The 14,542-nt window shown below is 43.7% G+C and overlaps 1 pseudogene; it reads left to right on the forward strand.

Annotated features, from left to right (window-relative positions):
• The first annotated feature begins 1,919 nt into the window (after positions 1 to 1,919).
• Positions 1,920 to 3,876, forward strand: LOC116883476 (annotated as a pseudogene).
• The last annotated feature ends 10,666 nt before the right edge of the window (positions 3,877 to 14,542 follow it).

A 14,542-nucleotide genomic window follows, 5' to 3' on the forward strand; every position in this document is an offset into this window, starting at 1 on the left:
ACTTTACATTATCTTTGACAGTTGAGTCAATGATTTCTATGGAATCTTCTGCTCCTGAGATTTCTCTTCCATCTCTTGTATTCTGTTGGTGAAGCTTGTATCTACAGCTCTTTGTCTCTTCTTTTGGTTTTCCATATCCAGGGTTGTTTCCATGTGTTCTTTCTTGATTGCTTCTATTTCCATTTTTAATTCCTTCCACTGTTTGATTGTGTTTTCCTGGAATTCTTTCAGGGATTTTTCTGTCTCCTCTCTATGGGCTTCTACTTGTTTATTTATGTTTTCCTGGAATTCTTTAGGGATTTTTGCGATTCCTCTCTGTAGGCTTCTACTTGTTTATTAATGTTTTCCTGTGTTTCTCTAAGGGAGTTCTTCAGGTCTTTCTTGAAGTCCTCCAGAATCATGATCAAATATGATTTTGAAACTAGATCTTGCTTTTCTGGTGTGTTTGGATATTCCATGTTTGTTTTGTTGGGAGAATTGGGCTCCGATGATGCCATGTAGTCTTGGTTTCTGTTGCTTGGGTTCCTGTGCTTGCCTCTCGCCATCAGATTATCTCTAGTGTTACTTTGTTCTGCTATTTCTGACAGTGGCTAGACTGTCCTATAAGCCTGTGTGTCAGGAGTGCTGTAGACCTGTTTTACTGTTTTCTTTCAGCCAGTTATGGGGACAGAGTGTTCTGCTTTCGGGCGTGTAGTTTTTCCTCTCTACAGGTCTTCAGCTGTTCCTGTGGGCCTGTGTCTTGAGTTCACCAGGCAGGTCACTTGCAGCAGAAAAGTTGGTCTTACCTGTGGTCCCGAGGCTCAAGTTTGCTCGCGGGGTGCTGCCCACGGGCTCTCTGGGGCAGCAGCAACCAGGAAGATCTGCGCCGCCCTTTCCGGGAGCTTCAGTGCACCAGGGTTCCAGATGGCCTTTGGTGTTTTCCTCTGGCGTCCGAGATGTGTGTGCAGAGTGCAGTCTCTTCTGGTTTCCCAGGCTTGTCTGCCTCTCTGAAGGTTTAGCTCTCCCTCCCACGGGATTTGGGTGCAGAGAACTGTTTTATCCGGTCTGTTTCCTTCAGGTTCGGGCGGTGTCTCAGGCAGGGTCCTGCCGCCCTGGGCCCTCCCCCACGGGCAGCCCAGAGGCCTTATACAGTTTCCTCTTGGGCCAGGGATGTGGGCAGGGGTGGGCAGTGTTGGTGGTCTCTTCCGCTCTGCAGCCTCAGGAGTGCCCACCTGACCAGGCGGTGAGGTCTCTCTCCCACGGGGTCTGGGAGCAGAGAGCTGCTGCAGGCCCCCTGCAGTTTTTTTAGACAAGAACAATTCTGGGTCAGAGTTATTGACTGTTGGATGGCTACTCATCCCTCCACTTGTCTTGTCTTTCTACTGGAGGTGGATTCTACAAGTTCCCTCTCCCCACTGTAGGGCATTTCGTCTAAGTCCTGAGATTTCTGAGTCCTAAGATCCTCTCAGCTCCCAGTTCCCAATTTCCATCCCACACTACTAGCTATCTCTGGGCCCTCCAGCAATCTTCCCGCCTCCATAACTAGGCCCGTCTATCTATCTGCTCTCTGCTTCAAATTCTGCTCACGTTCCCAGCATCTGCCCCCTGTGGTTATTGTCACAATTCCAGTGTCCAGGTAAAATCAAAACTCTAGAAGCTTGTAATTTATCAATCAGATTTATATCAGTAAATTTTCACTCCACAAAATGTCCACACAATAAACTCAGAGCCAGTTTATATTGATATAAACTGTCCATCTAGATAAGACAGATTATCCTATAATAATCCATCCATAGCTACCTGTGGCTAATTAAAGCCACACGGGGTGGGTCATCCTTCTCCTCCATTTCTCTTCTTCTTCCCTCCTCCTCCCCTCTCCCCTGTTCAAAACTCTGTGCCCACCTTAATTTTTCAATGCCCAATCACAGGCCTTGTCTTATCTTGTGCCTGCCTTCACCTGCATATAGACATCAATCCACAATCCTGCAACCACATGGTTCTCATAGGAACTGTTTCTCACACAACTACTCTTTCTGGATGAGCAGAATGCAAAGCCTAACATAGACAGGACAAATATAGGAACTTCCGGGGATTTTAAAGGCTACAACTTAGCAAAAGGCCATTGTAAAAGTAACTTTTACTCTCCTGATGCAATTGTTGTCTCCCAGGTTTATTGCTTCCCTAGGCTGACCTAGGCCTAGTTCTGAAAGCTTCTAACCTCTGTACAATCTAATCTAGACCTAAAATGTTCTCAGCCACTGAGACTTACTGCTGAATAAGCTCATTCTCTCAAGTTCTTTCTAAACTCTGGCTGTATGCTTGAACTCTGCTCTTCTGGCTCAAACTCCCCTCCCAGCTGAATGATTAAATCTGGCTTCTCTCGGTTCTCTAAATTGCTCTGCTTGGCTTTATACTGAAAGATTCCGGCTCCTCCCTCACCAAGATGGCGTCCTTGCTACAGTCGGAGCGGGTTCTCCATCTCGTCCAAGGAGAAAAGAAGTTCAGGGCCCACTCTCACAGCTCTACTTCTGCCGCTACTGCAGTGAGTTTCGATCGCTAGAATGTGTGTCACACAAAGTGGACTCGAATTATTGTCCCAGCTGCTTAGAAAACATGCCATCAGCTGAAGCCAAATTAAAAAAGAAAAATGTGCCAACTGCTTTGACTGTCCTGGATGCATGTACACCCTTCCACCTGAGCTACAAGCATCTCCACACAGCTTCCAGACAACCCAGCCAAAACCACTATGAAGAAAGCCTATTACTTGGCCTGTGGATTTTGTCGATGGACATCTAGAGATGTGGGCATGGCAGACAAATCTGTAGCTAGTGGTGGTTGGCAAGAACCAGAAAATCCTCACGCACAACGGATGAACAAGTTGGTTGAATATTATTGAATATTCAATTGAATATCTGGGCAGCTTGCCCAGAAGGAAAAGGTTGAACGAGATCGAAAGAAACTGGCACGGTGAAGAAATTATATGCCTTTGGCTTTTTCAGACAAGTACAGCCTTGGGACCAGGCTTCAGTGACCATGAGCTGGTACATCCATTAGTACACTTGCCGGACTGTCCCTTAGAGAAGGAGAAGACCAGAAGGAGGTAAAGATTGAGCCAGCTCAGGCCGTCGCTGAAGTGGAGCCTCTGCCTGAAGACTATTACACACGACCAGGGAACCTGACAGAGGTGACCACCCTTCAGCAGCGCCTCTTACAACCTGACCTGCAGCCCGTCTCGGCCTCACAGCTTTATCCTCGACACAAGCACCTTCTGATCAAACGGTCCCTGTGCTGTCGGAAATGTGAACACAATTTGAGCAAGCCAGAATTTAATCCAACATCCATCAAATTCAAGATCCAGTTGGTTGCTGTCAATTATATTCCAGAAGTGAGAAGCATGTCGATCCCCAATCTTTGCTACATGAAGGAGAGCCAGGTCCTCTTGACTCTTACAAATCCAGTGGAGAACCTCACCCATGTACCTCTGCTGGAGTGCGAAGAAGGGGACCCTGATAACATCAACAGCACTGCTAAGGTGGTGGTGTCTCCCAAAGAGCTTATCTTAGCCGGCAAGGATGCAGCAGCAGAGTATGATGAGCTGGCAGAGCCCCAGGACTTCCAGGATGACCCTGACATTGTAGCTTTCAGAAAAGCCAACAAAGTAGGCATCTTCATCAAAGTCACCCCACAGCGTGAGGAAGGGGAAGTGACCGTGTGCTTCAAGATGAAACAGGATTTTAAAAACCTGGCTGCCCCCATCCGCCCTATGGAAGAAAGCGACCAGGGCACAGAAGTCATCTGGCTCACTCAGCATGTGGAACTGAGCTTTGGCCCTCTTCTTCCTTAAAACAAAGCTACCTGGTGGGCAGATTCCACCCAGCCATGTCACTACAGCCCTCAACAGTGTGGAAGCTGCTGCTTCATCAGACATACTTCATCAGACATGTACTACTGAATCCTGTGGAGTGGAGGGCAGGCCAGGGGTCGGAGCACAGGGTAACTGCTGTTGACACCAGTAAGCCTGTGTCTCTCTGAGCCCTGCACATTGAGTATCAGCATCGTTCCATCCCACTAAAGGAGTAGCTATTCCATGGAGGGGCGTTGTGTTTACTCCCTAAGAAACATGCTGTGCGCCTGTCACAGTTTGACAGAAAGCCTTAGGGTGGTAATCCAGAGCAGACCTGTCTTTGTGCTGCAGCTTTGGTCTCGGTGTTCCAATGGCTTTCTGTATGCCATTAAGGATAACCCTTCACTTGGGGTTGGCCTTGGCTCTCATTTTGCCAATGATTTCCATTTGACAGAGCAGTAGGACTGTCAGTGTGTCTCTAACCTAGTGATGGCAGGGCAACCTGTCACTTTCCTAAGGCACTCTGTCTCTTCCAAAGGAATACAGTATACCTGTCACTTGCTTGTCATTTTCCTCATTAGTATATGGGACTTTTAAGAATTTGAATGGCAAGCAATTACATGTCATGAAATTCATTTGTTTTAATATTACCACAATACCCAGGGGCTAAGGTTGCCTGCCACAGGGAGACAAACTTTATGAATCTCACTATCTGCCCTCCTCTGTTCTGTTTGTTTGTTTGTTTGTTTGTTTGTTTTTCAGATAGGCTCGCTCCGTGTAACTCTCGGCCTGAACTCAACCTGCTAGGACTAAAGATCCTTGTAACCATGTCCAGCTCGCTGCCCTGTTCTATAAATCAAGAAATTGCTCTAACATTGGGGCTTTTAGAAAGAGCTGGGACAGTTTATATGGACACTTTGCTGCATCACTTCTGGAATGCAGAAAACATTTTAAACTAACTTTTAGCATGATCCAAACTAATGTTCTTTCTGCTGAATTGAAGGAAAAATTAACTTTCAATCCCTTAAATTTAAAACTGGACACAAAGAAAAAGAACCTTTCCCTTAATGAATATAAGACTTCTTGTGCTGTTGTGTGAAGTGAGACCATTGTGATTGTAAGCCATAGAAGTTCAGCAAGTAGCCAGGATGCCAGCCTGAACCTAGACTTGCTGGTTTTCTCAAATACTGACATTGAGTTGTTTTCTAAAATCAGAGTTGACAGAGTAGACCAGCTGCACTTTTCCTTAAAGTACTCCTAGTACATGACCAACAGACCTTGGAAGAAAAAGTTTCTGTTTACAAATCCTGCTTTGGTTTTCATTTTAAGTCTCTGGGGGTTTTATTTTGTATTAAGGAATGTATAGTCTGGACTACAGATAGAATACTCTTTATTAGTTTTACCTAAGAAGAAAACACTTAGGAAGCTGTTGAAAGACACTTTGTTCTTTGAAGATCTTAAGATCAAGCCAATTGTATGAAACAATATTCCCACAGAGTAATATATATACTAGAATATAAGAAGAGAACACTGATCTCTAATACTATGGGAACAATAATGTTTGCCTCTTAGAAGCTGGAGCTGAAAGTTGGTTAATTACGAGTTTCAAACTATAGAAAGAGTGGTTTTCTGCAACTCCACAAGGCCTACTATAAAGCCACTATTCAGGGTCTTGGGGGTGGGGAAGGGGCACACATCAAAGTGCAGATAGCCTCAGTTGACCACATAATGTGGAGACTAGCACAGTTGTCTCTCTGTCTGTATGCCTTTATGCAGTGACATTGATACTTCTTCCCTAGGAAAACATTGAAGTAATGGGGCTCTTCACTCCTGTGGGATAAACACAAAAAACACTTGTGGGTTGGTTTTTTTTTTTTTTTTTTTGGGGGGCTTTGGTTTTTTGTTTTCAAGAAGTCAAGTTTACTTAAAAATATCAGTTCTATACTGTTTCAAGGTAAGTTTAGTGCAAGCTGGTCTTGTTTATGTTCTTAGGAAAGTTTCAACACCTGCAGGTGGTGAATTAGGACTTGTGACGGTCACTTTTTGTATTAGATGAGGTGCAGGGTTTCTATTACTAGTCAATGTGCACCAAGACACAAGTCAAGAGTCAGGCGTCCTTAGCACTTGAAACTACAATTTTGGATGCTTACTGCTAAGTTACTTTGGGTTTGTGAGTTGATTCACACTCAAACAAATTTTTCGTTTGTTCCAAATACATGTTACAGGCATACTGCACTAAATACCCTTGCGTCTTTGTAATGAGCATCCTTGGTGGGTGAGAGGCACTCCTTGACTTAAATAACAGGTTACTATTTTGCCTTATTGCTTAATATAGTGAAATAAAGTAGACAAAGCCCCCCAAAAAAAGAAAAAAAAAAGAAAGAAAGATCCCCTCTTGACATTAGTGCAGCCATTTCTTAAAAATGAAAAATTTTAAGTTGGCCTCTGCTTAGCCCCTAGACATTAGACCAGAAAGTACAGAGAGCACATCCCACCCACTCTCCAGGAAGCTACCTGGGCACAAGAACAGATGATATAGCTGTGGCCTTGTCCTGGGTAACCCAGGAGAGGAAACATCTGCCAAGTCAGACGTCCTTGGTCCTTGTCCTGGGTACCCAAGGACAGGAAAACATTTGTCAAGTCAGACGTCCTTGGTACTGGAATAGCTGCGCTGATATGGCTGTGGCCTTGTCCTGGGAACTCCAGGGTGAGAAACATCTGCCTAGTCAGATATCCTTGGCACTGAAATAGCTGAGCTAATGAGGCTGCGTGACCTTGTGGGGACTATATAGACTGTACATTTCTGTGTGACCTTGTGGGGACTATATAGACTGTGTGTTTCTGCTGTTCGGGGCTCTTCGCATCCCTCCTGCCTGAGGACCGTGTCGAGCCCCAGTGCACTGGTATCCCGAGTAAACCTCTTGTTTTTACATCGAGACTGAGTCCCATGTGTTCGTGGGATGGTGGGTGTCCTCAGGACCGGAGCGAGAGTCTCCTGTCTCAGGGTCTTTCGATACTAACTTTAGCAATCTTTCCTAATCTTCTGGCTCCTTATTCTCTGGTTCCTTTTGTCTTCACATGTGTCTAGCTTGTTCTCTCTTCATCTGTCTCTGTAAAACTCTCTGGTAGCACTGCCTCCTCCTCCCTGTCTGTGCTGCTCTACTCCCCCTCTCTACTCTACTGCACGGCTCTCCTGGAACTCTACCGTATCCCTGAACTGACATTCACATTCACACACATACACCTTGCAGGTTATTTGACCTCCATTTCCTTTCTCTGTCACACACCAAGGTCAATAACTGCATCTGACCCCATAATTCTGTTCTCTATCGAGAGCTAATGAGGGAGGACCATACATATGCTGAAGGCCACCCAGGCATCTTAGTGAGACCCTCACTAACTACACAGCATACAAAATAGGCAGGGGATGTAGTTCTGTTGTAACACTAGCCTAACATGGTGATCCTGAAGGAAAGAAAAGAGAGAGACGCAAAGCATCTTCCTTCACAAACTCTGATGCTATTTCACTGACTATTGCTTAGTGGGTAGGCTAAAGCTCTACAGCTTTAACTTGCTTTTCTTTTGTTCAGAGTGAGATTTAACATGTATGTGGTATGCGTATGAGTGTGCGGTATGTGTGCGTGATGTGTGTGTGTATGTGGTATAAGTGTATGGTGAATGTGGTACATAATATGTGATGTGTGTGGTGTATGTAGTATGTATGTAGTGTGTGTGGCATGTAGGATATGTAGAGCGTGTATGTAAGTATATAGTATATGAGTATGTGGTATGTGAGTATATGTATGAATATTAGTTTGTGATATGTGTGTGTATAACTGGTTTGTGTGTCTGATGTGTGTGTAGTGTGTGTGTATGTTATGTGTGTGTGCATAGTGTTTTTCTGTGATCATGAGTATGTGGTGTGTGATGTATATGTGATACTTGTGTATATCATAGTGTTTGTATATGTCTGAGTGTATAATGTGTTGTGATGTCTGTGTAGTTTACGTGTATGTGATTTATATTTGTATGTGTGATGCATGTGGTTTGTATGATTGTATCTATATATGTGTATGTGTAGTTTATATATTTGTATGTGTGGTATATGTGTGATTTATATGCTTGTATATGGAGCGTGTTTGTGTGTGTGTGTGTGTGTGTGTGTGTGTGTGTGTGTGTGTGTACATACATGTACCAGTTAGTGCTATCTTACAAAATGTCTCTTTGGGTCTATTAAAAAATTTAAACTGTAATCTTGTTTCTCTTCATATCACATAATTACGAAAATTTTTAAAAAGACAAACAATTTTGCTTTTGTTGCTTTTCAGCATTAAAAAATGTAAGCCACAGTAAGCCTTTCCTGGCATAGTTCTAAACTCTGAATACAGGAGTCTTACAGAGAAGTTGAATATTTAGTCCACGTGGAGTACGTGGTGTGGTGTGTGTGTTTGGATATACACACTTGTGTGCACCAAAGATCAAATTCCTTGATAATCTGAAATGTGGTTACACATGCACTCTATTGAAATCAGATATAACCCCAGCTGACAACATGGGAGCCAAGCAAGCGCTGTATGTGAAAGCCAATCTATCATGATCCGATTCTACAGTGGAGAGACTGAGCAGTCAGAATCCGCATATCTCATTGAGTGAGTATAGGGAGAAAATTAGAAGTTGGTGCTCGAGGTTTCTAACTTCATTTCAACTTCAGCATCTGTAAGTGGAAAAATACAAATCAAGAATGAGAGCTCCAACAGCTTCACAGGCTTCCGACAAATCCACACAGAGACTGCTAGTTTTCTTCTCTCTGCTGTGGGTACAGAATTCAGACAGGCCTGTTAGGAACCTGCCTTGTCGACTTTTCAGCTGGGTGGTTTAGACACAGAGATCTCTGTGTCTCAGAGCCATCCCTTGCCATTCCTACCTCATGGAATTTCTAAGATGAAGTCAAAGTCATAAACAGGTGTGCTATTGTTTTCTTCACCCAGAGCAGCAATTGTCAGCCCAGTGCAATCCTGATCCCCAGCGAACACCTATAATATCTAGAGATACTTTCAGTTATTCAAGCATGATGGTGGGACTGACCTTTTTTTAAAAAAAGATTTATTTATTTCATGTATTGAATACACTGCAGCTGTCCTCAGACACACCAGAAGAGGACATCAGATCTCATTACAGGTGGTTGTGAGCCACCATGTGGTTGCTGGGAATTGAACTCAGAACCTCAGGAAGAGCAGTCAGTGCTCTTAACCACTGAGCCATCTCTCCAGCCCAGGCCTGACCTTTCTTAAATACAGAAAAGGATATCACTCACATCTTACAGTACACAGGACAGCCTCCCTCCACAAAGAGTCATCCACCCAATGGCAATGTCCTTAGCTGAGAGAAGATTCTATCTGATGTTCTGCAAATACAATATAAAAAGTATGAAGATCTTTCCAATGAGGGAATAGCTGATCAATACTACAGCCATGCCTGACAGCAGTGTGGGGATGGGAAAGGTGCAGAAAGTGCAGAGAACACTCCTTGTTCAGAACAATCCGAAGCAAATAGCTCTGGATTGACCCAGTTCTCCATCCACCTTTCCCACTGGGAATCCAAGTCAGTTGTTGGTAACTTAAGCAGAAAACTCACTATTTCATGAATTTGGCAACATCTTTTCCGAACGATTTGGTTCAGGGTCTCTCCTGAGGTTGAACTCACATTGTCTATCTGAGCTGCAACCTGTTAAGTGACCGTATGCCTGGAGAGATGTTTCTAAGCTCACATGTGTGACTGTGAGCTGCAGCTTCCCGTCTTGCTATCGGTTCTCTCTAGGGCTGATCCCAACATGCAGCTGGCTTCCTTCGGGCAAGCCCTGCAAGAAAACAAGACACTATGGCCAAGATGGACGCTTTGGGTCCTTTCTAAATTCATCTCTGAAGTTATAGACTGTGCTTTCTGAACCACCTTGCCACCATTGTACAGGGAAGTGGGGAAGCCCCAAAGGTATACCATTTCACCCCAGACTGAGGGAGACCTTTATTGGTAGACTTTGAGTCAGTGTTTCCCAAATTTGTTAAGTCATAGAATTCCTTGGCTCCTAATTCTGAATAAATTTTAGGCTAATCTTGACCTACAAAAGCCTTCACAAGAAGATGGCTGCTAACAAAAAATGCTTCAGTTTGTTTTCTTGACCTGGAACGTTTATGAAATGTCCTAGATTACCTGCAAATGCCAAATGAGTATTGCTGGAAAAACAAAAATTTGATGTCCAAGACCTATTTTATTATTATTTTTTTTTACTTAAATTGTATGGGTATGGGAATTTTGGTTGCCTGTATGTCTGTGTACCACAGGGTACCCATGAGTGAAAACCAGAAAGAAAACAAAAAGAGGACACGACTACTCCTAGCTATGGTGGAGGAGAAAGTTTATTATAGAATGTGGTAGAGCATAGCCGGGGCAAACACACCTGGGAGAGTCCAGAGTGGTCAGGACCCTGAACCACAGGGGGTGGGGGTGGGGGGTGGGACTAAGAACAGCAGTCGAAGGTACAAAAGGAGCAAAATGCCTGGATTACATAGGGAAGAACCTCTGGGGGAAAGGCAGCCAAGATCCTGGGCTGGAGAGTTCAGGGTAGAAGGCAGAGTGCACTAGTTATACCCAGTAACAAGTAGGGACTGAGGGATGCTGGGAGAACATGGAGGCCAGGACTGCTTTGATATGTTAAATAGCTGCTTGTTTGAAACTTAACAACCCAGTACCTGCAGAGGCCAAAAGAGGGCACTGAATTCCAGTGGACAGGGGTTACAAGCAGTAGTGAGCTGCCATGTAGGGGCTGGGAATTGACAGGTCCTCTGGAAGAGCAGTCAGTGTTCTTATTCACTGAGCCACCTCTCCAGCTAAAAAACATAAACAGTAAGCCTTCTTCCCAGGGCAGAGATGTTACAGCATCTTTCTTTGAAATCACCCCTTCTGGGATGCCTGTACCATACAGATAGCCTTGGCCCCACCTGTTATTTAGTAATTTCCCTACCACTGGGCATTTAAAGGTTTGGAAGGGGATTTCCAATTAAACATAGTACTAAAAACAAACTTCTTTTTACATAGAAATGTGTTCAGTTTTCTCCCCTTGGGATAGATGAGTAAAAGTGGTTTCTATTTCAGAGGTCAATTTCCATTTCTTTCCTTTTTTGGAAAATGTGTTATTGGGGAAAACTTGTGAAGAAAATACAAATGCTTCTGCACTGCCTGTTCCAGGAAAGGGTAACCATGCCTTTGTTTCAAAGGGTTACTATGATGACCTGTTGTTACAACAACCTTGCTATGACCAATTGGTCTTTGCTTCAGGAGGTCTTTATGACTAATTTGTTATGTTTATGTTCTGTAACCCTGCCTATTTGCCTGCCAGAGCTCCCACTTAGAAACTTCCTACCTTGAGGTGTAAAAACTTGTCCCCACATCCAAAGCTGACCTTTTAACCTGCCCCCCGCCCTTTCAGGAAAGTTAGTCTATCTACGTAAATTTTTTAAAGGTTTGCTTTAATTAATTTAATTTAATAATTTGGCCATGATTTGAGTTGGTGGTCTTTCTCCTCTTATCTGTGGGATTAATACCACATGGTATAAAGCAGAGTTTCGGAGTCAGAGAAAATGACCCTACAACAGGCAGATGAACACCCTAGCCATCATCATCCAAAAGAAAGAGACAAAGGCAAAGAGAAAGAAAAGGTCACCTCTTTGTGAGTCAGAAGAGTGAGCAGACTCAAAAGAACCTCCTAGTGGTTCCTTGGTGGCTATAACAGAGAATGTCTTTGGGAGGAGAAGAACTCATCCCATGAAAAGGATTAGTATTTCTCCCATCTCTTTAGCATATCTTAAGGTGAATCTGCCTTCCTCAGATGTAGTCTCTTAGCCAGCAGTTGACTGGTCCTTATGGGATATTAGGTCTCTATCTGGGCCAGAGATCCATTCTCTCCAACAGAAGAAAATAGATTTTCCTTAATGTGTCTTTAATGCACATCACAAAAAACCCCACCTACAGGCAAAGGATGTGTTCTAAACGCCTGTGCAACTCTCCCAGATTTTGTCTTTATCAGACAGTAATTCCATCTTAGGCATCCCTCAGGCCACCTCACACATCTTTCTTATCAAAAGAAAGGAAAAAGGAAAATGGTTTCTTGGCAACATTTTGAGATGTAACCAGAGAGCTACCCAAAAGGTATTCAGGGCTGATGCCAAGACAGCAAATTAATTAATTAATCTCTCTTGGATCGGCCTGTGCCCACATTTAACTAAGTCTCACTTTGAGCTACTTTCCCTAAGAAAGTGTCCTTAGGTGTGTTTTACTCTCTCCTGAACACCACTTTTTCTCTTAACTTTCACATGTAAGCCTACATTAAAATATGTCTGGAGAGCTGGAGAGATGGCTCAGCAGTTAAGAAGACTTGCTCTTACAAGCACCCACTTGAAGGCTAACTACTCTGTGCAGCTCCCCCAGCTCCAGGAAGTCTGATGCCCACCTCTGGCCTCTGCACGCACTGCACACATAAAGCGCACTGGTATACATGCAGGCAAAACACCTACATAAATAAAATCCAAATAGATCTTAAAATATCTTTAATAAAATTCCAAACTCAGAGGCTGGAATGAAAGCTCAGAAGTTAAAAGATCTTACAAAGGTCCTGAGTGATAGTTCTAGAACCTGTGTAAGGGTGCCCACAGACGTCTGTAACTCCACCTCTGTGGCTACTTGGGCTCATGTATGATAGCGTGCCTTGGTACAGCAGGATTCCTGTGAGATCGCAGAGAACCTTCAGCAGCCACTATTGCCCATCCCAGAAGGAAAATTGGCAGAGATAACCTGTCTCCTCACACAACGTCCTGTTTGAAGTACATAATTGGGGGAAAAAGAGAGTAGGAAATTGCTTGTAAGCCTCCTATGGCTGTAACAATTTCCTCATTCCCAACCCCTTCACTTCACCCCTGTAAAGGACTGGAGCCAGGTTTTTTCCCAGGTAGATCCTTATTTCCTACTTGAGAGGCTGCCCTTGATGTGCATGCTAATAAACCCAGGCCTATTTGTTGACGGTCAGACTCTGGTCTCTTTTTGTCTTCTGTATTCTTACACTGCCCCAGAAATTTTACAGTGTGTTCACGTACAAAATTAAAAGTAATAAAAAAAATCTTAGAGGTTTTATATAAGTTTCAAATGACCCCGTTTTATTACAAATCAACTAATTGTGAAATTCTTTTCAGTGTCAAAGCTGTGAACCTTAGGGAATTACTTATTTTTCTATTGCTGTAATAGATGTTGTGACCAAGGCAATTTATAAAGAAAGGCTGTATTTGGATTATTGTTCCAGGGAGTAAGGGAAGGAGCAGGCATGCAGCTAGAATAACAAGCAGAGAGCTCACATCCTGAAGCACTAACAGAAAGCTGAACTAGAAATGGCATCTTTAAAGTCTCCAAGCCCAACTGCAGTGACATACTTCCTCTAACAAGCCCACACCCCTTGAGCCTCCCCAAACAGCATCATCAGCTGGGGACCAGATTCAAATGCCTGAGACTATGGGGGATGTTGTCAAACTACCACACTCAGTTTACCCAGAATCACAGAAGTTAGTGAGGGCAGCAATATGTCTGTCCTCTCTCCACTGAGAACTGTGTGTATTCTAGAAACTGTCAAGGACATGTCAAAGCTCATTTAGTTTAGTGATGCTCTGACCTTTTATTGGCAAATTCCAAAATAGTCAGTCTCTCTCTCTCTCTCTCTCTCTCTCTCTCTCTCTCTCTCTCTCTCTCTCCATTATTCCTCTTCTTCCTGTTTCTATTTTTCAAAATAGATTCTCACTGTGTAGTTCAGAATGGCCTGGAACTCACTAAATAGCCCATGCTTTAAATCCACAGCAATCCTCCTGCCTCAGCTTCCCCAGTGCTGTGATTACAGGCATGAGCTATCATACCCAAAAGCTAACTTCTAATCACTTCGTGCCTGTTTGCCCTTCTCTAAACTGCTTCCTCTCATAGTCCAAACACAAATCCAAAGTCTGTTTCATGTTTGTTATTGATGAGGGTTTAGAGACTAGAATATGATTGGTGGCTTCCTAGGACCTATCCTCCAAATTTTGATTTGTGTCTCTTTTCCTGGTTCAACTGTACTTAGTCACCACCAAACATCCTGAAAGACAAATCCATAAATTAGAAAGAAGGGTGGAAGGGATGGAGGCAGGGAGCCCTATGTGTTAGGACTAAAAGTAACTCGGGGAACGAAAGCGTTTCTTTGTAGTCAGTATATCACTGAGAGAAGCCAAAGCCGGAATTCAAGGCAGGGGTCTGGAGAAGAAGAAATGGTGAAGACATTTCTCCATAGCTTGCTCAGCTTGCTTTCTTATAGAATCCAGGGCCACCTGCCCAGGGGTGACACAGTTGTCAATGAACTGGACCCTCCCACATTAATCACTAATGAAGAAAATACCCTCAACAGACAGACATGCCCACAAGCCAACATGAGGCTGGTCCTCAGTTGATAGTCCCTCTTCCTTCCAGGGGACTCTGATTTATGTCATGTTGACAAAACTAACCAGCACATGGTAAGTGTTCCTATCCTGCCTGATGGGGTAAGAAAATTTAGGTGAGTCAAAACCAGGCATGCAGAGAAAGCACTTACTGAAACACAATACAAAAGGGATGGCAGGAAGGAGAGTGGTGCTGAAAGTGGTCAGGTTTTATCAGCGT

Source organism: Rattus rattus, chromosome 14, assembly GCF_011064425.1.
Source record: "Rattus rattus isolate New Zealand chromosome 14, Rrattus_CSIRO_v1, whole genome shotgun sequence".
Lineage (NCBI taxonomy): Eukaryota > Metazoa > Chordata > Mammalia > Rodentia > Muridae > Rattus > Rattus rattus.